Source organism: Mus caroli, chromosome 13 (genome assembly GCF_900094665.2).
Source record: "Mus caroli chromosome 13, CAROLI_EIJ_v1.1, whole genome shotgun sequence".
NCBI lineage: Eukaryota > Metazoa > Chordata > Mammalia > Rodentia > Muridae > Mus > Mus caroli.
The window spans coordinates 24341399-24364384 of record NC_034582.1 but is presented as its reverse complement, the minus strand read 5'-3'; the positions used below and the strand labels follow the sequence as shown (position 1 = coordinate 24364384).

Sequence of the window (22986 nt, the reverse complement as noted above, 5' to 3'; positions counted from 1 at the left end):
TCTCTCTCTCTCTCTCTCTCTCTCTCTCTCTCTCTCTCTCTCTCTCTCTCCCTCGTGTTTGGATTATTTAAAGGATCATATTAGTTAAAAATCCTGAGATATTTTTCAATGTGTATTTTCAGCTGTAGATATTAAGAAGTTTTAGTGATGTCTTTGCTCTTTGAGTCAACTGACATCTGTCAACAATGTCAGTTAATCAACAGCCTCAGTTTACCTACCATTTACAATAGTAAACACTGCTCACTTTCTTATCTGCATTATCAGATGAGAAACTGAGGCAGGAAATTAGCTCTTGTCAAAAATAGTCTGTAGAGAGATAAGGTCAGCAGATCATTTCAGGGAAATAAAAGCCCATTATGTGGCTGTGAGATGGCTCAGTTGGTTAAGTCCCAACATCCACGAAAAATAATGGGGATGGAGATGGGACATAGAGACAGATGGAGGTCCATGGCCTAGCCTTTTGTATTTGTCAAGTCTTAGTCCAGTGAGAGAGTCTCATGTCAAAAATAAGGTGGACAGCTCCTTTGGAATGACATCTGAGGCATTCCAGTATATGTGCACCCATACTCTTATGGAAACACACAGGGACACACACACACACACACACACACACACACACACACACACGACACCATCTGTAAACTGGCAGCTGAAGCAGGTACAGGTGACCTTTACTTAAACTGTAGGAACTTAGAAAGGCTCCTTCTCCACTTTTCATTTGGTCTAAATGGAGAGTTTGTGGAGAGACACAAGCAGCGGAGTCCATGTGAGTATGTGTAGACTCTAAGTGTTCCTTAAGATTCTGACACACTCTGCCTGCTCCTAGCTCTCTGTGTGGTGCTATGCCAGCTCCACTCTCTCATGCCTCCATCCGTGCAACCACTGAACAGTTCATCTGAGGGCCTCAGCACCCCCTGCTCATCCCTCCACCACTCCAATAATGACCATGGTTAAAAGCCTCTGCTCCTTTCTCAGGATTTGAAAAAGAACAAGAAAAAAACCCCCAACTCCTCCATCTTCTCTTCCGCCGTTTCCTAGATTTTAACCTGTTTTTCTGTGACTTAAAAGCAACTTCTGTCCAATAAATGGATCAGTAGATTTCTGTGGGCTTTGCGAGTGAAAACTATAGCATAATATTTAGATTAAAACAGTCTGATAGCCACACTTGAAAAGCACATCCTGGTTACTTGATGAATTCCTCTCTTTCCTTTTTATTCCTGGTATCCTGGGGTGGCCTACTGGAGGAAAAAAAATTACTATTTGATTCTCCCTGGGTGGTCAGGGAGGTCTTGTAAAGACTCTTGTTTGTTTTGTGTGAACCTTCAAAGACATGCACGCTTTCCTCCATAAAGATGTACTAAGAAAATAGGGATTTTTTTTTGAAGTTGCTGTGTATAAAGGGAGATTCAGAGCAACCATCTTCCTTTAGAACTGCAAGCTAATGTGATTAGAGGGGCTCCTTTCACCAGGAGCCTTTGTTGTTTCTGTCTGTGGTCATTACCACCAGGCTTATGGGGGAGGTTTATGCTTACAAAAAAAAAACCCATCTCCACCTGCTTCCCCCCCAATTAATCACATATTTTAATATAAAAAACTACATTTATTATGTCCATCCGGTCTCTGGGGGAGAAAGCAGAAAGAACAGTGGGTATGGAGAATGTGTTTGAGTGTGCACTTGTGTTTGTGCGAATGTGTTTTTGCATATATGTTTAGATGTTTGCGTGTGTGGCTGCGTGTGTGCATGCGTACGTGTGTGACCATTCAGTTAAGTGCCTGTATATGTGTAGAGCCCAGGACTCTCCTGAGGTGTGCTCAAGGCAGCACATTTCAGGCCAAGGCTCCTGCACATCCCAATTAGCGAAGCCCTCCTGCTGTGGTGAGGGAGAAGAGTCTGAATTTGAGTTAGGGCTAGCTAAGTGCAGGCTGCTTTTTCATGCGGTCTCTGCAGATCTGTCTCATTAGCACCCTAAGGTCAATGGGAAGTTGGAAAGCTGCTACCATGTGCACAGTTGGTATTTTCTGCTGTGTGTGGCGGTAGCAACCATTTTATTTACCCAAGCTTCTTTTTTTTTTTGGCATCTCAGGATATTAATTGTTCTTAATCGGGGAGGCTGCTAATGCGGACTTATTTTAACTCTGCAGGGAGCCAGAGCAGGTGTGGCCTGGTTATGACTGCTGATCTACCAACTAGTTTTCTTGCTGCCCGAGTCACAGGATAAATGTGCTTTGCCAATTATGTGTATATAGCCCAGTAAGGAGAGAAAAATGACCTTGAGCCCCCAAGATCTTGATGGTTGCTTTCTGAAGTGTATTCACCTATTGAAGATGTACCACCATCCAGGCCCAGGAGGAATACTGTCCATTTTTAATCCCTAGACAATTATTTCCCCTGAAAAAAAAAATCACCCTGAAATAGCTGAATCTGCCCTGAATTGCCAAGAACTTTTTTTTTCTTGGAATTAGATTTTCAGAAAATAAAGACTTTATGGTATAGCTACCAAAAAATGTGAAGGGTAACAGAACTTCCAAGTTTCCTTCTGTGTCAAGAAAAACTTGCTGTTATGAACTCCGCATGTGTTTAAAGGGGGATATCAGGGAAAGGCAAATACAGATTTTAAGTAAAATGTAAGTTTTTTGTTTGCTTTTTTGAGACAGGGGCCCATGTAGCCCAGGCTAACCTCAAACACTTCAAGTACCCAAGGATGACCTTGCAATTCTATATCCCTCTGCTAATTCCTCTCCACGCTGGGATTCTAAGTGTGTATATCCAAGCCTGGGTAAAAGTGTCACTAGCTGATTTTGTTCTCTACTCTATTGAGTAATTATTTTGTAATCAAACATGTGCTCATAAAATACCAGAGTTTTAGAAAGATAAGCCTGGGCACAGAAAACAAACTTGACCTTTAATAGAATCTTGCATTTCTCTTTAAGTCCTAGAGTCAATGTTCACTAAGGTTTTGATGTGATAACAGTGGTGGCCTGGTACCCAAAGTGCTGTTAGGAAGTTCATCTCTGAGGTCACCAGCTGTGACTGCCATTGCTACTTCTGTGACAGGAACAGTTTCTTGTACATCCTCCGATGTAGCTCTAGAGCCCTTTGTTGCTGGCAGTGCTAAGTTGGGTAGGCCAGAGGTTAACATTGGATGTCATTCTTCAGCACTTTCTACCTTGGATTTTCAGGCAAGGTCTCTGATTCTCCTGGCACTCCACCAAGTAGTCTTAAGCTAGCAGGTCAGTAAGTCTAGGGATCTGCCTGTGTCCTCTCCCCAGCACCTATTACAAGAGCATGCTACCATGCCCACCTTCCAACTAGGTGTTAGGAGTAGAATGCAGGTTCTTATGCTTGGATGGCAAGTACCACCAGCTGACCCATCTCCCCAGCCCTACTGACATTAGGTTTACATAATTGTTTTAAAGGCTAAATGAAGTCAGCTACATAAATCGCTAAGGTAAGGCTCGGACAGATGACAACTGGATGACAAAGAACACTGGCTGCTCTTTCAGAGGATCCTGGGTAAATTTTCAGCATCTTGGGTGGCAGCTCGTAACTTATCTGTAACCTCAGTTCCAACTCCTTCTTCTATTCTGGTCTCCATGGCTATCAGGGATGTAAATGGTACACATACATAATGCAGGCAAAACACCCATACACATTAAAAAAATGCACTAGGGCACATCACACCACTGCTGTGTCACCCCCCTCCGCAACCCCTCTGAAACACATACCCATGGCATCTCAGAAGTAAAGTGGAGTCCTCTTAGCTTTGAGAGTCACTCTGGAGAAATTTATCACCAGATCATGAAAGTCTAGGCTTGGGATGGCTACATAGCCTACATGCCATGCCTTAGCTCAGAGCAGCCAGACTGGAGCTGTACCCATCCTTGCTGAAGGTTCCTAGCTTTGCTGAAGGATCTGGAGAGTTAATACTCTGCAGCGAGTCTCTGATGTGACTCTAGAACAGTCAAGTGCCAGGAAGTGTTAGACCCTGTAAGGACCTTGGTTCCTCTTACAGTGTGTAACTCAGTTTCCCTTTCTCTCATAGCACCCCCACGTGACTGCAGAAGCCTTCACACCCAGCACGCTCAGGTAAGAAATTTTTCCTGGATGGGAGGGTTTCTAGATGTCAGATCTTCATGATTGTGTGTGTTACTCCAGGCTGTGCCTTGCTTTTGCTTAGTCTACCCTAAAGTCCCGGTCTTCTATTTCTTCCTCTCCTCTTCACAGCTATTTATTTTGGGTGTCTTAAAATTTTTTTTTCTCTCAAAGTAGCTTACTTTTATGTATTTATATGTGTATTTTTTTCTGTCATAATACTTTACTTTTATGTATTCATGTGTGTACCTTTTGGTAATTTAAAACATGCATCATTTAAATTAGCATTCATTAAACCCTAATTTTAAGCTAAAGGTTACCTTTGCGGAGGCAGGTCACTCTGCTTTTCCGTTGCTAATCCTAACCACAGTGCTTTTTCCCCATATGAGTCCCTTAAAGAAGAGAACCTATTTTTTTTTTTTGTAAATGTAAGTATTATTTCTTCTGCCCAGTGTAGTAGCCCGCAGTCATAGTTAAGCCCTTCCTATGTAGGAAGCAGCCAATGTTCAGCTGTCCAAACGCAGCCAGGGAGTTAAATCCAAAGCACAGAAGGTCAGCAGCAGGCACAGCACAGATGAGCAGCTAGAGATGCAAATGGTAATTGAAAAAAATGAAGATAATTAGACCCATCCCCTGCCTAGGCTCTCAGGATTCTGGCTTTGGGCTGGTGTAACATGCCTTCCAGGTGATTTCCAAGCTAGTGGAATCAAGCAAACCACTGGTGTACAGATGCTAACAGTTGAGTCTCTGCTCACCCTGTGTTGCGTTTGTCATTGTCTAACATGGCAACACATTGTGAAGCACTTCACATTCATAAGAGAGTGTGTTGTGTATCACCTGGATCGCTCCAGTACTTCCATTGGCGTCTTTCATCCATACTAAGCCAGCTTCAGTCTCCTGGTGCAGAAGTGTAAACTTTGCCTGCTTCTGTGTTATGAAGTCTATCTAGGAACTGGGGGCAGAACTGGTGACCATCATCTTCTGGGACAGAAAAGACAATGAATTTTTTTAAAAGAAGATGTATTTATTTTTATGTACATTGATGATTTGCCTGCATGCATATTTGTGTGACGGTGTCAGATCCCCTGGAACAGGCTTGAGAGACAGTTGTGAGCGTCATGTGGTGTTGGGACTTGAACCTCAGGTCCTCTGGAAGAGCAGCTAGTGCTCTTAATGGCTGAGATTTCTCTCCAGCCCAAGACAATGAAGTTAAATATCTGTGAGGATTCAATAAAGAGACATGCTTCTTTAGGGTGTATTTTCAGAACTGGGTTTCTCAGCTGCTTACTGACATCTGAATCACTTGTTTGACTAGAAGAGATTTGTGATTTTATTGGGGTGGTGGGGCAGGGTTTAAAGGCCCTCCAAGTACAGTCATGGTTGCAGGCCCTTACCTGTCATATGAGTAAATGCTCTGAGAATTTAAGTTCTTCAGCCCTGAGAGGCCTGATCTAAAGTCCATTCTTGTGCTATCTCTGTGTGTGTTTGTTGTTTTGATTTAGCTGGTGTCCACTGTTCTGTGATCTCTAGGTATGGAGTGTCTAGGTATGTGAAATTTTGATTACGGTTTCCTGGTTGTCTGTAGGTGACATCGCTAGACTGTGCATTTCTGTAGCATGCTCGTGACAATCCCTTTCACCTCTGTCCTTTAATGTCACCTCTGTCCTTTTCTGATTATAAGTGGACTCAGCTCCAGGAAAGGGCCTCTCAGAGACTGACACTGCGTTTTGCAGCGCGAAGTGTTTTCATTTTTCTATCAAGGGGGCCAGAGCTTTCCTTGCGATCTCTGAAATTGTGGAGAGGAAAAGTTGAGCTCTGTTTGCTGATGGAGTGTTGAAATGGTCTACGGGAAAAGGGAAGGGAGACAAGTTCTTGGCAGGGTTTATCACCTGTCTCTCCCAGCCTGAGCTTCTGGCAAGCATGATTAGAAATTGACTCGTCTCCTCCAAGATTGCTAGCTTGCTTGCTGCATGCTGCCTCTCTGTAGTTAATTCGCCATCTCTCACATGTGTTATCCCCAAATCACAGAACTCATTAGAAATCAACAGCATGAATTTGGTCAGTCACATTTGCAGGATTAGCCAGATGTAAATCTGAGTTGCAGTTGGGAGGTTTCCTGTGTGTCATTTAAAAATAAATAGACCTCTAGCTTTGAGTATAAACAGATTAAAAAAGAAGAAAAAAAAGACTTTGTGGAAAACACATTTTATTTTTCCAGTTTAAAAAGGAATGGGTCGGAGGGAAGGTTTTTTTCTTTTCTTTGACATCAATGCTTGGTTTAAGTCATGTTCTTTTCATCTCCCTGCTGCTTGCATTTGGGGTAGAAATAAAGTCTCAGTTTCACCTCCCAAGATGAGGAAGTTTAACCATTGGTTCAGGAAATGATTTGTAACTGATAGCAGAGGCCTGAAGCGTGACTGGAGTCTGCCTGGTGAGACAGGCCCCATCACCTCAGCTGCTCAGTAGGTTGAGACAGGAGGGTCTCAAGTTCAAGGTCTAAGCAGGCTCTAAAGTGAATTAGTTCAACACCAGCCGGGGAAACTTAGCAAGACTCTGTCTCAAATACAGAGTTAAAAGAGGGCTGGGGATGTAGCTCAATGGTCCGTGCACGCCTTGCCTGAGCCAGGGCCTGGGTTCTAGCCCCAGCTTTGCAACCAAACCAAACCAAACAAAATCTACCTGTGTGGTCTCCAGCAACTGTTTCCTTCTGGGGAAATAAACATACATTTGTGTGTTTCCCAAACCACTTGGTGGAAAATCCTTACCATACAAGAGGTTATTTAGGTTGTATTGACCTTGACCGTGTTTGATTTTTCTTGCCCTTTGAAACAACACATTTCTCACAAAGAGAAACTGGAAGGATGGAGTTTTTATTTCCACGTGATTACAACATATGATTTATGTGATTAGAAAATTTCTGTTTTCTGTTGATATGCAAATTTCCTGCCAGCAGTCCTGAATATCACATGCCACCTGTTTCTAATTCCACAAAACCTGCAATCAGAAAGAATGCAAAAAAAAAAAAAAATCTGTATTGGCCGTATTGGTTAGGAGTCTGGAAAATAATCTACATCTCTAAAACCTTTTTATTTTTCGTGTGGGTCATTGTAATCAGGTCTGGATGCAAATATCAAGGGCTGACTTGATAGCAGATAGAGATGATGTTAAAGGTGATGCAGAAGCTTGGGGTCATGTTGGCTCCTAGAACGTCCAAATTTGAGTTACTACACACACACACACACACACACACACACACACACACTTTAAGCAAAAGATGGTTATTTATAGCCTGTCATAGGAAAAAAACGTCAGCTTAATCAAAACCAGGAGTCGCTGGTCCCCTGAGGATCATCTTTCATGAAACCATTCATCTCCCATTCCAATTGGAACTTCAGTGGGATTTCCAGTGTGCAAGTCCTAGGGTTTTTGAGAAGCAAAGATAATTTGCCTCGTTAGCTTTTATTTAGTGTTCAAAAGAAAGAACTGGTCAGCTCTGGCAACAATCCCAGTCCTCTGAATCCGCTCTGTGGAGGTGTGTGATTGAAGGCGTGAGGGGTGTGAGCGTGATGGAGCGCCTCACCTCTGCTTCCTGGGAGCCTGCTGCTGGAAAGAGACTATAAAATGCCGGTAAATGTGGCTGCAGGGAAGGACAAAGAGAAGGAGAAATAGTTCTGTCCTTATTCCTGTCATGTCTTGTCAGTAGAGCTTGAGAAGCGGCCGCTGAAGTGGGCGAGCCAGACCGGCTGGGCCCCTATGATCTAATCGAGTGTTTTTACTGGAGGCTAGTGATGCTAGGTCTAAGTGGGATTAATCTTCCTGAAATTTATTAGGCCTTGGCTTGACAGTGAAGATAATGGATGGCTCAGGTTCCATTTGGAGACTGTGGCATGTGCTGGACCCTGGGATTTTTCCTATTGCTTTTCTTCTGAGCATCGCAGGTTACCAAACAGAGCACAGGTGCCCTGTGACTGGGGCCTGGCTGGAGTCTCAGTCATCTGGAGTGTTTTCCCATTAATTGGTGGTTAGCATGTGCACTGTTTTCTCCTGAAGTGAGGGAACAGGAAGCTTGTTTCCTTTCATCCTCCTTCCTGCTTCCCATTTGCCTCCCCCTCTCCTCTTTCTCACGTACCCCTTCCTTCCCTCTCTCTTCCCTCTTTTCCTTCCGTTCTTTGAAAGATGAGAATGAGGTAATATTGGTCCCTGATTTCTTAGCATTTTTCTTTTTGCTCAGAATTATCTAGCTGATTTATAAAAACCAAATGTTGTCTATTCATTATTCTGTGGAGGAGGGAGGAGGTGCAGTTGTACCCATGTGCAGGGCACAGGCCAGCTCCTGGGAACCAGTTCTCTCCTTCCAGCATGTGGCTTCCTGGGCTGGAACTCCAATCACCAGAGTTGGCAGCAGGTTCCTTTACCTGCTGTGTTAGCTTTCAGGCCCCCTGAATGGTTTGTGTAGTCCAAGGTCACCGATAACTACTTGTTCCTTCTTTTTCTTTTTACAACGTGCAGTGGCCAAGACAATAATTTTGTTGTTGTTGTTTGGCACACTCTTTTGTACCCATGACTTGAATTCCTGATCCTTCTGCCTCCGCCACCCAAAAGCTGCTGAGATTGAGTGAATAGCGCTAAGCCAGGAAGGTTCAGTATTACAACTTAGGTTGTAACCAGCCCATCGTAAAACCTCCTGCTGTGGGTTGTGTCTTACTGCATGGTTGCTGTCTCCTCCCACCTTTTAGCATTGTGAATAATGCTTTAATGGACATGTGCCCATAACCCCTCCCTAGTTTTGACCTGCTTATCTATAAAAATGCCACTTTCCAAGTATTTGATAGTCTTTGTGGTAGCTTGAAAGAGAATGGCCCCTATGGGTTTGTATATTTGAATGCTTGATATCTGGTTAGTAGGACTGTTTGGGAAGGATTAGGAGGTGTGGCCTTGTTGGAAGAAGTGAGTCACTGGGGACTTTGAGGTTTCAAAAGCCCATGCCAGTTCCTGTCTTGCTCTCTCTGGCTCCAACTTTCATATCAGGATGTAAGCTCTTGCTGTGGCTTTAGCCCCATGCTCCCTGCCTGCTGCCATGCTCCCTTCTGTGATAGTCATGGACTCTAACCCTTGGAAACTGTGAGCTTTCAATAAACTCTTCCATAAGTTGCCTTGACCATGGTGTCTTTCCATAACAGTAGAAAAGTAGCCAAGAGTCTTTGATGCCTGTTTAATTTCTTAAACATATTAATTTTGCCGGGTAGTAGTGGCACACACCTTTAATCCCAGCACTTGGAAGGCAGAGGCAGGAGGATTTCTGAGTTCGAGGCCAGCCTGGTGTACAGAGTGAGTTCCAGGACAGCCAGGGCTATACAGAGAAACCTTGGTCTTGAAAAAAACTGATAAAAAATATTAATTTTATAATAAATGTTTTTATTTGAGTGATCAACATACATCGTGGTCCACATAGATTGTGAATGCCCGCCCAGCTTTTGAAGACAGGTAAACATGGCAATGAAGATGCTTCTGAGAAGTCATGTGGGTAAAGGAAAGCACTCACTCGCTTTGCAAAAGACTCCTGGAAAAGCCATGTGCAAAATTCTCACATAGAAGGAATGCTGTTGCATGATACCCAGAGTAATTAAGCTGTAACGTGATTTGCAGGATTTACATCCATTGTGGAGCTGGGGAGCTGAATCACGGGGTAAAGTGTGTATTGTGCACGTTTGGGACCTGAGCTCAGATCCATGGCACCCACGGAAATACCTCAGGAAGGTGGCATGTGTCTGCAGTGCCACCACTGGAGGGTAGAGACAGGAGAACCATGGCAGCTCACTGGCCAGCTGACCTGTTTGAGACTGTGACCTCCAGGTTCAGTGAGAGACTGTGTCATTGAAGAAGTAAGGTTAGAGCAAGAGCGGACACCAGGCATGAACCTCCGTCTTCCACATACATTAAGGCAGGTGCACTCACCACCTCCTCTAGTGCTAAGGATCACCTTTTCTATTTGACAAAAGTCCTGCTGAGAACCATGTGTCCTCTAAGGCTTGTCTCTAAAGCAGGTTGACCACTCACCCTGGGAGCACACCCAAAGCATGCCAGGTTCATATTCTTTGTGTTTTTAATCTGTCTTCTAGAATATCCTGGATGGTGTGATTCTTTTTAGAATGCTCAGGCATAATGAGTTGGAGAGCATTGTCTTGTAGCCAGTTGATGATGTTGTGTGCCATGGGTTAAAGCTACGGGTGTTACTGTCAGCTGCCTTGTAAGCAGTGTGGGGGAGACGTTGGGTACTGTGCAGGCCTTAGCAAGTGCAATAACTCAGGGGATCCTTCTGACCTCTCCATGTATTTGATGGCACTCTGACTTCTTTTTACAAATGATAAGAGTGAGACAGAGAGAGGTTAACTTGTCTCAGGACCGTGGAATTGGCCAGGCAGGCACTTGACCCCACGTCTCTGAGTTCAGACCATGTGTCTTTGACTGCCGTGCCGTTGTGACCTGGTGCTTTACTGTTGATCTCATGGATAAACAGTGTGGACAGCATTCTCTAGAAGACAAATTATCTGTGATGGAAAGAAGAGCTTTTAAGGTCACTTCTCTGCATCCAAGAAGCTGTGCTATTCCTGGTGGTCACAAAGTGGCTTAGCAGTTTGCCACCTAGGATGACAGTTTCTTATGAACACAGCACCCTTCATTTCACCTTTAAAGGTAAACACAGTTCACAGAGAAGGGAATTTACAAAACCATGGTGAGTGTTTTAGGCTTTTGTTTGTGTGTTTGTTTTTGCAACTTCTTTACAAGTTTATATTTTATGAATACAAAAGAATTTACTAGAAGCAAGCTACACTTACAAATTTTTGTAGCAAAAATTTATCAGGCATATATATCACTTATGCCCATTTCTCGTTGAGGAATATTCTTTTAAAAATTTTAAAACATTTTTCTAATTTTATTTCAGTTTTGTTTTGTTTTGTTTTTGAGACAGGGTTTCTCTGTGTAGAAGTGGCTGTCCTGGAACTCACTGTGTAGACCAGGCTGGCCTTGAACTCAGAAATCTGCCTGCCTCTGCCTCCCAAGTGCTGGGATTAAAGGCGTGCACCACCACTGCCTGGCTTTTATTTCAGTTTTATTGAAGAGGATTGGTAAATAAAATTTTACATAATTCAAGATATATTTTGTGACGTTTTGGCAGACATTATATAGTGGCCACTACAATCAAATTAATTAACCCACCCCTTACCATGGCTATGTGTTAACATGTTGAGCGTGGGAAGCAGGTTGTGGGCACTTATGGGACCCTTGGCAAATTTTAAGTAAACAGGATAGCATAATGAATTGTAGTCATGGTGCCATTTGTATGATCAATGGTGGCACGTTTAGGTCATTGAAGGGACACCTGCTATTTCCTCTCACCACCATTTTACTACTTACATATGTACCAGAGCACACACTGTGCAGTTTCTGTGGGTTTCCTTGGGTTTGTCTGTTACTTGGCATCATGTTTTCTAGGCTCATCTGATCATCAGAGACAGTGAGGTTTCCTTTTATGTAGCTGAATGTTACTCCATTGTTTGAGGTGTGTGTGTGTGTGTGTGTGTATATGTGTAAGTGTAACTCACGTTGCTGCAGTGTTTTGTAAACACCACTTCTTGCTGCCTCTTAGCCTTTTGACAACAATATTCTAAATACTAGGGTCTAATGTAGCCTAGGCTGTCTTCAAGCTCACTCTGTAGCACAGGCTGGTTTTAAATTCCTGACCCTTATGCCTCTGTCCTCCCTGTGCTAGTGCACCCCACATCATTGTGGTTTCCATTTGCATGTTCTAGATCTTTCTCTTGGCCACTGAAGCACCTTCTTTAGAAAAATATCTTTGTGGGGCTGGTGAGATGGCTCAGTGGGTAAGAGCACCCGACTGCTCTTCCAAAGGTCCAGAGATCAAATCCCAGCAACCACATGGTGGCTCACAACCATCCGTAATGAGATCTGACTCCCTCTTCTGGTGTGTCTGAAGACAGCTACAGTGTACTTACATATAATCAATAAATAAATCCTTTAAAAAATAAAAAAAAAAGAAAAAAAAAAGAAAAATATCTTTGCTTTTTTTTTTTTAAAGTGTATTGAGTTGTATCAATTCCTTTTATATTTCATGTATATTTCACTTTTTGAATAAGTGATTAACAGAAGTTTTCTCTCCTGTTCTAGGCTGCCTCTTCATTTTAACTATTTTGTTTGTCTAGTGGATGCCCTTTAGCCTGATATAGCTCCAGTTACTTGGGCTGGGTTTTATACACTTTTAATGTCATATTCCTAAAACCTCTGCCTACATTGATTCTGCTGAGACTTTTCTTTGATTCTTCTCATAATTTTACAAGTCAAGGGCTTACATTAACGATTTTAATCTATTTTGAGTTAATCTACATATACTACAAGCTAAACCTCCGGTCTCATTCCTTGACATGTGGCTCACCAGTTTTCCCTGGGACCCTTGCTGAGGAGGAGACCTTTTCCCTTTGTGCTTCCTTTCCCTTCCTGGCTGTGTGGATGACATTACAATAGCTAAGGTTCCAGTGACCAATGTATCTGTTTCTGTGCTACCAGCAACCAGTACTGAGTACTCAACTTTGTAATAGTAATTAAGGGACTGAAAAATCACTTGCAGCTCCTTCTGTATAAAACCATAGTAGGTCCATTTTAACATCTCTAGTCTTTTTAAGAGAAGGTTTTAACTCCCAAGAATGCTCTTGGTAGACTTTATTTTTATTTAAATTTTTGTTTTGTTTTGTTTTTTTGAGCCAGGGTGCTGGGATTAAAGGCATGTGCCACCACTGCCCGGCTCTTGGTAGACTTTAAAGACTTCATTGCAACTGATCACTGAATAGTAGTTATAAAGTTAAAAATCACAGCTAGCTGCTGCGATTTTTTTTTTTCCTTTTTAAAATGTGCATTGGTGTTTTGCCTGTATGTATGTCTGTATGAGGGTATTGGTCCTCTGGAACTAGAGTTCTAGACAGTTGTTGAGAATTTAACCTGGGTTTTCTGGAAGAGCAGCCAGAGCTCTTAACATGTGAGCCATTTCTCCAGCTCTAGGTGCTGGGATGTAAAGATGGGACATCATGGTACCAAAGAATATGCACAGCCAAGTGTAAGATAAAAAGTTACCAATGGTAACTTTGTTTAAAAATGATGTTTGCAGAAAACCTGGTAGGTGAGGCAGGGGTATTGTATTCTGAAACCACCCGGCTTTGCTTTAGAAGTGCTGGGGTTATAGGCCCCCACCTTCAGAGTTAGCTATTTCTATTAAAAAAATTTAAAGGAATTTATGTGTATGGGTGTTTCTTTCGTGAATGTATGTCAATATAGCATGTGTATGCTGACCCTGATCCAGTCCTTCTCCCTTGATTTATTTTCTTAGATTTATTTTACTTCATGTCTATGAGTGTTTTGCTTGCATGCATGCCTGTACACCGTATGTGTGCCTGGTGACCACAAAAGGTCAGAAGGCATCCGATCCCCCCAAAGTGGACTTATGGATGGGTTTGAGTCACCATGTGTTTGTTGGATCCTCTGCAAGAAACAAATGTTCTTAACCACTGAACCATCTCTCTGGCCTTCTCTAGCTTCTTAAGAATGGCTTTTTGAAACACAAGATTACACAACAAAGTGGATTGTTAGGGTGTGTAATCCAAACACTTGGGAGGCTGAAGCAAAAGGGTAACGGTGAGTTAGAGGCCAGCCTGGGCCACACACAGAGACTGTGTCTCAAAACAAAACAACAAAGCACAAAATCAAATCAAACAGAGCCAGAAAGAGTTTTCCAAACATGAGCTCTTCACTGTGAGTAAATGATAATTATTATTTCCCTTCAGAGACTCAGCATATTTAGAAGTACTTATGACCATAAATGTAACTTCTCCAAAACATAGAGTTTGGTTTGGTTTGATAAAGTTTCTGGTTCCTAGGAGCTGTAGTGGGAGTCTGGGGTACTGGGGGAAGAAATGTAATATTTACAGAGCATCTAGTACACCACTTCATTTTGGCTTCCTAGCCACAGGCAGAATGGTACATAATAATGAGAAATTTGGGTTTCAGTTTACAATGAAGATTTCACCCCAGTGGTGGCTTGAATAAAAATGACTCCCAAAGGCTCATGGGAAGTGTGTAACAGTGTTGGAGCTGTATCCTTGTGGGAGGAAGAGTGTCATGGGGGCAGGCTTTGAGGTTTCAAATGCTTAAATCACGCCCACCGTCTGTCTTCCTGCTGTCCGTAGATCTGGATGTAGAAGGCTCAGCTTCTTCTCCATAGTCAAGTCTGCCTGCATGTAGTCATGCTTCCCGCCATGATGACAATGTTCTAAATCTCTGAACTGTAAGCCAGCCACCATTGAATGAGTCGTTGTCATGGTGCCACTTTATAGCAATAGAAACCCTGACTGGAGAAAGTAGCTTTCTTCCCTGCTACTCCACAGCTAAAGCTTTCCTTCTGTCACCTGGGAACCTAGCCCATACCTCTTTTCTTAACCTGGTAGTGGGATTGGTGTTTTGGTACACTGCTTGGTTTTGAAAGACTCATACTACAGTGACTTACAGAAAACGTGTTGACTGCTATGTGCACCTTAGCCTGGCTGCTCTTGGCTGTTTTGTTTATAGAAGCTTCAAGCAGGATTCTAGGAGGTGACAATCATTGTCATAACGATCCCCGGATCTGCTGTAGGAATCAAATGAAGAAACGTGTAAATGCAGTGCTGTGATGTCTGGTCCATGCAGATGATTAATCAGCAGTTGTCGTTGTTTTACTTAAACTGGGGTCTTTCTTGCACTTCATTTTCCAATATGAAATTATTAAGTAAATGATCATTTTGTAAGATAATTTGCAACCGGGAACTGTGAATTGGCCATTTTTTTATTCTTCATGTTCTGAACAGGTATTCAGACTTCGAGGTAAGCTCAGCTGCCTTGCCTTGTATGTGGTGTTCTGGGCCGTCCCTCACCTGACTCTAGGGTGGGGCAGATCATGTTCCCTCAGGAACATGAAAGCCTCAGGCTCCAGGCGCCATACAAAGTGTATGCCATGTTGTAAAGGGCATCACGTTTATATCTTAGCAATCTGGTTCACATACGCAGTGTGACTGTTGGATAGACAGAAACCTCTGAGGAGACCTTGTATGTCATTCACATATGTCCTTCTCTCTGTTTTTTTTTTTTTTTTTTTTTTTTTTTTGAGACAGGGTTTCTCTGTATAGCCCTGGCTGTCCTGGAACTCACTTTGTAGACCAGGCTGGNGAACTCAGAAATCTGCCTGCCTCTGCCTCCCGAGTGCTGGGATTAAAGGTGTGCGCTACCACGCCCGGCCTTCTCTCTGTTTTCTTTTGGAAAATCATGATTTGGAAATGCTTGCCTTGGAAATGCAGAAAGCATTTCTAACCCCTTGCTCTTCGGAGTGGAGCTGTATTGAGGTCCCAAGATGGAAGCTTTAATTCTGATGTTATGCAGGAACCATCGTTTCTAAGAAGGCCCTAGAAAGGGCATCACTGCACCCTGAGCCCCTCAATTGTGTCTTCTTTTCCCCCCTCTTGAACTTCCTGGCTAAGCAGGATATTTACCCTGTCTTCAGGACATCCCTGGGCTTTGGCCCATGAAAACTCCCAGGAGACAGAGAAATGAACGGACTGATTCTGTGGAAGGCATTTCAGGGTCATCCCGAAGAGTCTGCATTTGAGGCACTTAAACGCTAAAATATTTGCTGACAGGTATTATTCTACTTCCAATGAACTGTCTTTCTGATCACATGGTACTACTGTGTTTTGCATCCAGAAACCTATCTTTTCCCCTTTAGTGTAGAGGAATTGGCACCAGTCTTAGTCACTGATAGGCTGGCTGAGATGTTACTACCTGTCACTAGTGATGACTGATGGAGATTCCTTAGGTAGAAGATACTGCCAGGTCCTTGGGATTCTGTCTTATCTGGAGTTTTGCTCCTTAGTTTCCAATTCCAGTTATGAGTAACTCCCTGTCATGCTAGTAGTAGCCATAATCACATTACAGCAGGCTTAAAACTTGTCATTTCTCAGCTCTATTTTTTTTTAACAGGGTAAACATTTTTATTGAATGTAAGATTGCTTTCCTTTATTAGGTTTTCAATGCTTTCACAAGGTTGCTTTTGTGCAGTCAGTACTGGACGGTCATGGTAGGCAGAGCCTGGCAAAATACTCTGCTCATCTCACACTCTAGAAGGAAAAAGGGGAGGAGGAAGCTGGGACCCCATAGTTCCCTTTGGGTGCATGTTTGCTAGTGACATTTGGGACAACTCATAGGGCTCCTCTTCCCAAGGGCCCAGAGAACCTTCTTGTGGTGGCATTCTAGAGAGTAAGTGCCTAACACTTGGGCTAAACCTTAGCAATAACCATTGTTGGAAAATTCAAATGTGTCACAGCTAATTCTAAGGCCATCCAAAGACCCAGAGATACTGTCACAGTTGTTTATTTGCTTGTTTGGGGTTGAGGTACATAGCTTCCTCCCTGTTTCTATTTATTCTCTCTCTCTCTCTCACTGACTGTGTATCCCAGGAACTTGATACACTCCTCCTGCCTCTTCCTTTCCAGTGTTGGGATTACAGGCATGCACTCCCATGCCTAGCTGTCAGCTTTAGATTCTAGTTCATTTGTGAGCAAACACTTCATATTAAGTTGACAAATGTGATTTCCTGGCTGTAAATAATTCTGTATACAGTAGTGATGGGAATCAGTAAGCAGGTCCAGGGTAGTGACCTGGGAGGGACTGGGAAGAACTCAGGTAGCTGGCCATCCAAGACTGTTACTGGAAATCTACTTCCTGTTTCCCACACCTTGACTAACTTCTGCCATCAGAATGAAAGCAGAGGTTAATTAGCTTCTGTACTGGAATGGTCCGTTTTACGGATTCATTGGCTCAGCTCTTGAAGCCTCGGCCTAGACCTCAGAGTAGAAGGCTGGAGTCTGTATAGGTCTTCTATTTAAATTCTTGTTTGTCGTACCCTCCTTTTGTGCTTCATTGGTCCTAGGAATGAAGAAGGGAGATAAGAGGTTGAAAATCAGATTCTCCATTTAGAGCGCAGCAGTACTTTGGAATTCTGTGTTGTCATTATTGGGTCTTAACTTCTTTTAGCTTGAGAAAAGCCAGTGTGTCTGAGCGTTATACACAGAGAGGGGGGTGCAGTGGGACCTGAGTTGTATGTAGCAAGGGCACGCATCATCTATTTGAGACTATATTTTTTGAGAAATACCATTTTTTATGCCAACAATTGTGATTGATATATTTGGCCAAATCATAAAAGACTGCCTATCTTTTGGTATTTCATGCCTTTTGAAACAATGTAGCCTTTTTTGTTTGACTTAAATGGAAGTCAGTGAGTTAGGCTATATGAGATCTCTATTTCTCTATTTGGAAATACAGGATGACCTAGGGTTGGTGCCAACTCATGTAGTGTGTGTGTGGGTGGGGGAAGGGAGAGAAAGAGGAGGGGGAAGAGAGGGCGGGGAGAGTAGGTGATTATATTCATGTGCCCATGTGCCTGGGGTCAAAGGTCAAAGTAATGTCTTTGTTAGTTGCTTCCCACCTTTTCTTTTTTGAGACGGGATTTTTCTTGGGAGCCCAAACTCACCAGTTGAGCCAGGCTAGCTGGCTAGGGAGCCCTGGGGCCCTCCCACCTTCCTTTCCCCAGCTCTTGGATTTCTGGAGCACACAGCTGTGCCTGTCTTTCATGTGGGTGTTGGAGATCAGACTGAGGACATCATATTTGCCCTTGCTCAGTAAGGATTTTATGGACCAAGCCATCTCCCTGAGCCTGATTTTTTTTTTATTTATATTTCAATCATTAACAGAACTATGACATAATCTTTTTCATTCTTTAGTTACTGTCAGTCATTTATGAAAGATCTGAGACTTTTTAAAAGAAAGATTGATTTTCATGCACAGTCACTGTGTAGAAACTTCTATGCTTATACCAGACCCTTTCACACCTAGGGTTTGTTGGTTATTGATTCGCGCAGTATTAAAACCAGGATATGAAAGAGTCAGTTTATCAGTATGAACTAGAAAACCCTAAAGAACTTTAAAAAGAAAGAAGGAATGAAAAAGCCATCTGGGGCCTGAGCAGCGGTTTGGGGTTTACTGATGCTCTGGTTGGCAAGCTGTCTGGGCAGCGGGGTCTAGGTTGCACCCTGAGTATTTTCTCTTTCCATTTGGACAGGCACGGAGGTGTTGAGTCTGTAATCTGGACCTTGTGAGAGCCAAGTCCGTGCTATGGAGTAGTTCTGTTTTGCACACGGTTGTCCTAATTTCCCCTCTTCTTTACTTGCCCACTAGAAGGGAAAAAAGTAATCAGAGGTGTTGCTGGGTGGAGCCCTCCTTTGATTGCAATGCCCCAGGGGTTTCTAAGTTAACAAATTAAAGCTTTAGGGCTGACTGAGCCGCTTCATCTTGGTGGGCGCAGCAGCTTTTCCGTGCCTTCTCATGTTCCTGCCCTCCCTTCCCACTCCAGAAAAGAGACTGAACTCAGAGGCTTTGCCTGAGGAAAGACTGGTTTGAGGAGCCGAGGGACTGATGACCACAGCTGCAGAGAGGGAAGGCCAGCATATTCTTGGAAGGTGTGGGATGAGAACCGCACTCCCTTCCTTCCCTGCTTTTGCAGTCATGCCTGGTGTGCCTCAGAGCTAGGATACACGGGCGGGGGAGGGTGGAGCGTGGGGAGGGCTAAGATTAGGGAGAGAGGAGGTGAAACTCTCCTGGGAGTTGGAGACCAGAAATAAACATCCAAAGGAGCTGGGACAAACCCTCGGGCTGCCCTCCTGAGGTTCAGGCGTGGATCAGAAAGGACCTTGGTCAGTTGTGTAGGAGGGTCCGAGCCAGGGAGGCAGTAGCCTGAGTCTTGGAGGAGGAAGATCTCGCTGGCTGCCTCCTCCTCTCTGCTGGGGTCCCTGAAGCCAGTGCAGGAAGTGGGCGGGATTCTGCTAGAGTTTATTGAAAAAACAGCTGCCTGGCTCCATTTCCCTCCCCCACAACCTCGCTGTGGCTCAGGATAGAACTATGCTGTAAACTTTGGCATGAATCAAGCATGCTGATACTCTCTCAAACAGCAACTTTTTCTTTCTCTCCCCCCCTCCCGCTTTTTTTTTTTTTTTTTGGCATAGAGCCATTCGTTTGAGACTGGGGGAGAGAAACAGAAAGACTAACTAAAACGTGGTACAGTGGTTCTAGAAATGATTTGATCTGGCCCAGTAAAGGTCCAGAGTTCACCGACTGGACCTGAAGGAACCAAGTGGGAATGGTGAGGAGCCAGTTTTTGAAAGTGGTGAGCAGACGCCAGGACTTGAAGGCCTGCTTGCTCTTTTCTGTTACTGTCATAATGTCTTGGACAGAATCTACCCTAGGAAAACACTGTCAGTGCCTGTAAGTTTGTGACTTCGTTTTTGACCAAGAATTGCTTAGGAGGTTGAAGGGGACAGGAAATAGCTAGGAGCCAGGGTACCACTGGGCAGAAGTGTGTGTGTGTGTGTGTGTGTGTGTGTGTGTGTGTGTGTTGATTAGGACCCGCAGATGGCAAGCAGCAGCTGTTTTATGGTGTGAATTGTTTGCTCAGAAGATTTTCAGAAGCTAATTCTCCGTGGAGGTTGGTTTGCCAAGTGACTTGTTTCCTTTATTCTTGTTTCCCGACCTATTTTCCTCTGTGTGTCTGTGTGTCTGTGTCTGTGTGTGTCTGTGTGTGTGTGTGTGTGAACCCTAGCTGACCTTGAGGCTCTAAGAGCTGCTTAAAACCTGAGGCTGTTAAGTTCTGAGAGGGTTGCTGCACCAGGAGGCTCCTGACTCAGGTTTACTTCAGACCTAGAGGTGAGGGCCGATGCAAAGGAGAAGGCTGTAGAGGGAAGGGCTTCCCCTGCCTTGTCTGAGATCGGAAAGGCTGTGCCTGGCCCCGCTCTGCTCTGGCTTTACTGTGAGCTCTTGCTCTTGTGTTGACCCTTCCCCTTTGCCTTCTATTAAACCTGAACTGTGTCTCTTCCTCCACTTAACGTGAGAGAATTTTTTTTTTCAGGGACAATTATGAGTAGTGAGTTAAGCCGTCTGTAAAATTCACTAATGGTAGAGGCCTTAGGGCATGGTTAACCAGTTCTGTTATCCCCCTTCAATATTTTCTTTCTATTAATACCCCACGTATGGCTTGTATTTGCTTGAACAACTCAAGAAAGCATCCTCAGCCATATTGCAGGAAGCAAAGTAACTCTCAAGCTCTTGCATGAAAGCATGACACAGAGTCTGGGGCCCTGGAATGGTAGAATTTAAAAGGCCAATTAATAACATTTATTTATTTATTTTTGGTTTTGGAGAACCCAGGGCCTTGTGTATGCTAAACACAGGCTCTTCCAACTCTGGTCTACATTACTTATTAGTAATAGAGATTACTTATTGTTGTTATTGTTTTGTGTGTGTGGTATATGGTGTGTATGCATGTATATGGGGTCATGTGTATGCGAGTGTACATACAGGCCAGAGACTGATTATTATTGGTGTCTTCTTTAATTATTATTACTTTTTAGATCTAATATTCATTTTTATTTATTTTATATTATGCATAGATATGTATGTATGAGCATGAGTTTGTATTCTTAAGTGCAGTGCTCACAGAGGCCAGAGATGTCAGATTCCCTGGAGTGGTTGTTAGGCACTTATGAACTACCAGACAGAGGTGCTGGGAACAAAACTCAGTCTCTGCAGGAACATTGCCTGCTCTTAGCCACAGGGCAGTCTCTTCACTCTGCAGTCCCCTCCACTTTATTTTTGAGGTAGTGATTCCACTGAACACGGGACAGTGAACTGGAGCTCATTGCTTCCGCAAGATTAGCTGGACAGCCAGCTCTAGGAATCCTCCTGTCTCCTCCTGGCCACTAGAATTCCAGAGGCCTGTTACCATGCCTGACTTTGTTCTTGTGAGTTGGGATAGAACTCAGGTCTTCATGTTTGCATAGAAAGCACTTAACTGGCTGAGTTCTCTCTCTCCAGACCAGAGTTTTCACTTCAGTGACTAATTTCACATTGTGTGCACTGCATTTTGTGGGTACCTTAAAAGATACACTTTGGCCCAGCATCGTGGCACTTTCCTGTCATCCCAACACTTTCACAGTAGAGGCACCAGGATCAGAAGTCAAAGGACAGCCTTAGCTACATTATACAGACTTTGAGGCCAGCACAGGCTAGATAAGACTCTCCAAAAAACAAACAAACAAACAAACAAACAAACAAAACCAACAACAAAAAAACCCCAAATGCATTGAAACAAGGTAGAGCAAACTTGTTTCTAATTTATTGATGCACACATGAAATCTCTATGTAGAAAGCACATTGAATGCAAAAGGTCAACATTTCTATCTTCTATCAACAGAGAGAGGTATGGAAGTGGAAAGTCTATGAGGAAATGTTAAACACTGAGACCTTGCTTTCCTTGGTAGGCAGCATTATAAATTTAGATTGGAAAGCATAATTGAAAACGGGAGCCTGTCTGTGCAACATTATCTCTGCAAAGCGTATATGTTTATGTGATCCTGAATATGATCAGTAGCTGAATGCAGGCCATGGGCACATACAAGTGTTTTCTTTTCATGATCCCTCTCCTTAGCTTTTCCACAGTGAGCAAACACCTATTTTTCCCCCCTTTGTAACATGTAACCGTTATTAAAATATAATGAGATAGTGAGGAATGACTGTCTAGTCTACTTTTCTTTCTGACGTGGTTCAATGAGTGTGAGAATTCAATAACCTTAGTGGGTGGAAAGTGGCTCTTCCAGGGGACCCAACACCCTCTTTTGTCCTCTGTGGTCACCTCCCACACATATGGTATGTAGATACGCACACACATAACATTTATACATAGACACAGACACAGGTACACATAAGGACATGACATGCATACACAGACACACAGACATACACATGTGACATGTGTACATAGACATTCACACAAGCACACATAGGCACATGATATGCATACACAGACACACATATACAACATGCACACATAGGCACAATTACAGACACACAGGCACAGACACACACAGACATACACATGACAAATCTTAAAAGACTTTTTAAATCTTCAAGAATTACTGTTTTATGTTTGTTCGTGTCTATAAGATTTTCAGTGTTCTAGGAAAACTCTCCCAGTTCTACTTTAATGTGGTGAATCCTACTCCTGTTTTTAGATTTCTTTGAGACAGGATTTTAGGTAGCTCAGACTGGCCCTGAACTCACCATGTATCTGAGGCTGGCCTTGAACCCCTGATTATCCTGCATCCACCTCGTATGCAATTACAAGTGTGTACCCCCATACCCAGCAACTAGAGTTAGTTTTGTTTATAACGATGTAATGTTCTTATTCTGCCATGTAGGCTACCCTGGAACTTACTATGTAGCCCAGGTTGGCCCTGGATTCATGATAGTTGTGTGTTTGCCTCCCACGTAAAGGATAACAGGTTTGAGTCTCCAGCTCATCCCTCCCTTTCATTTTAAATACTTATTTCCGTCTTTCGCTGAAGCGCTCAACTCTTCTTTTTCTTGGATTCGGAGGAAGTTCCCTTTCCCCTACTCCCTTTATGCTTCTGCTTTTTTTCTGGTTTCTTGTCCTCCATCTCCTTCAGTTGTCCACTGCCAAATATCCACTGATCACTGCCCAGGAGACTATCCATGACGCTTACTTGGAGATGACTCATCACCAGAAAGCAGAGGTCACCTTTAAAGTTAAGTGCTTCTTGTGGACCCCATATTTGGCAGTAAAAATTGCAACCAGGCAGGAGCAATTTCAGTTCTCAATACATGCTTTTAATTGTTCAGAGATTGATCTATAAAATATACTATGGCAAATTAAATTTTTTTTTTTTTTTTTTTTT

The 22986-nt window shown here is 43.3% G+C and overlaps 1 long non-coding RNA gene across 2 annotated transcripts in view; it reads left to right on the top strand.

Moving 5' to 3' along the window:
• Positions 1-22986, top strand: part of LOC110308020 — a 173883-nt gene that overhangs the window by 105762 nt on the left and 45135 nt on the right. For both annotated transcript variants that reach the window (XR_003838574.1, XR_003838575.1), the window contains exon 3: positions 4044-4087. This is a non-coding gene — a long non-coding RNA (uncharacterized LOC110308020). The remainder of the gene's footprint in view (positions 1-4043; positions 4088-22986) is intronic.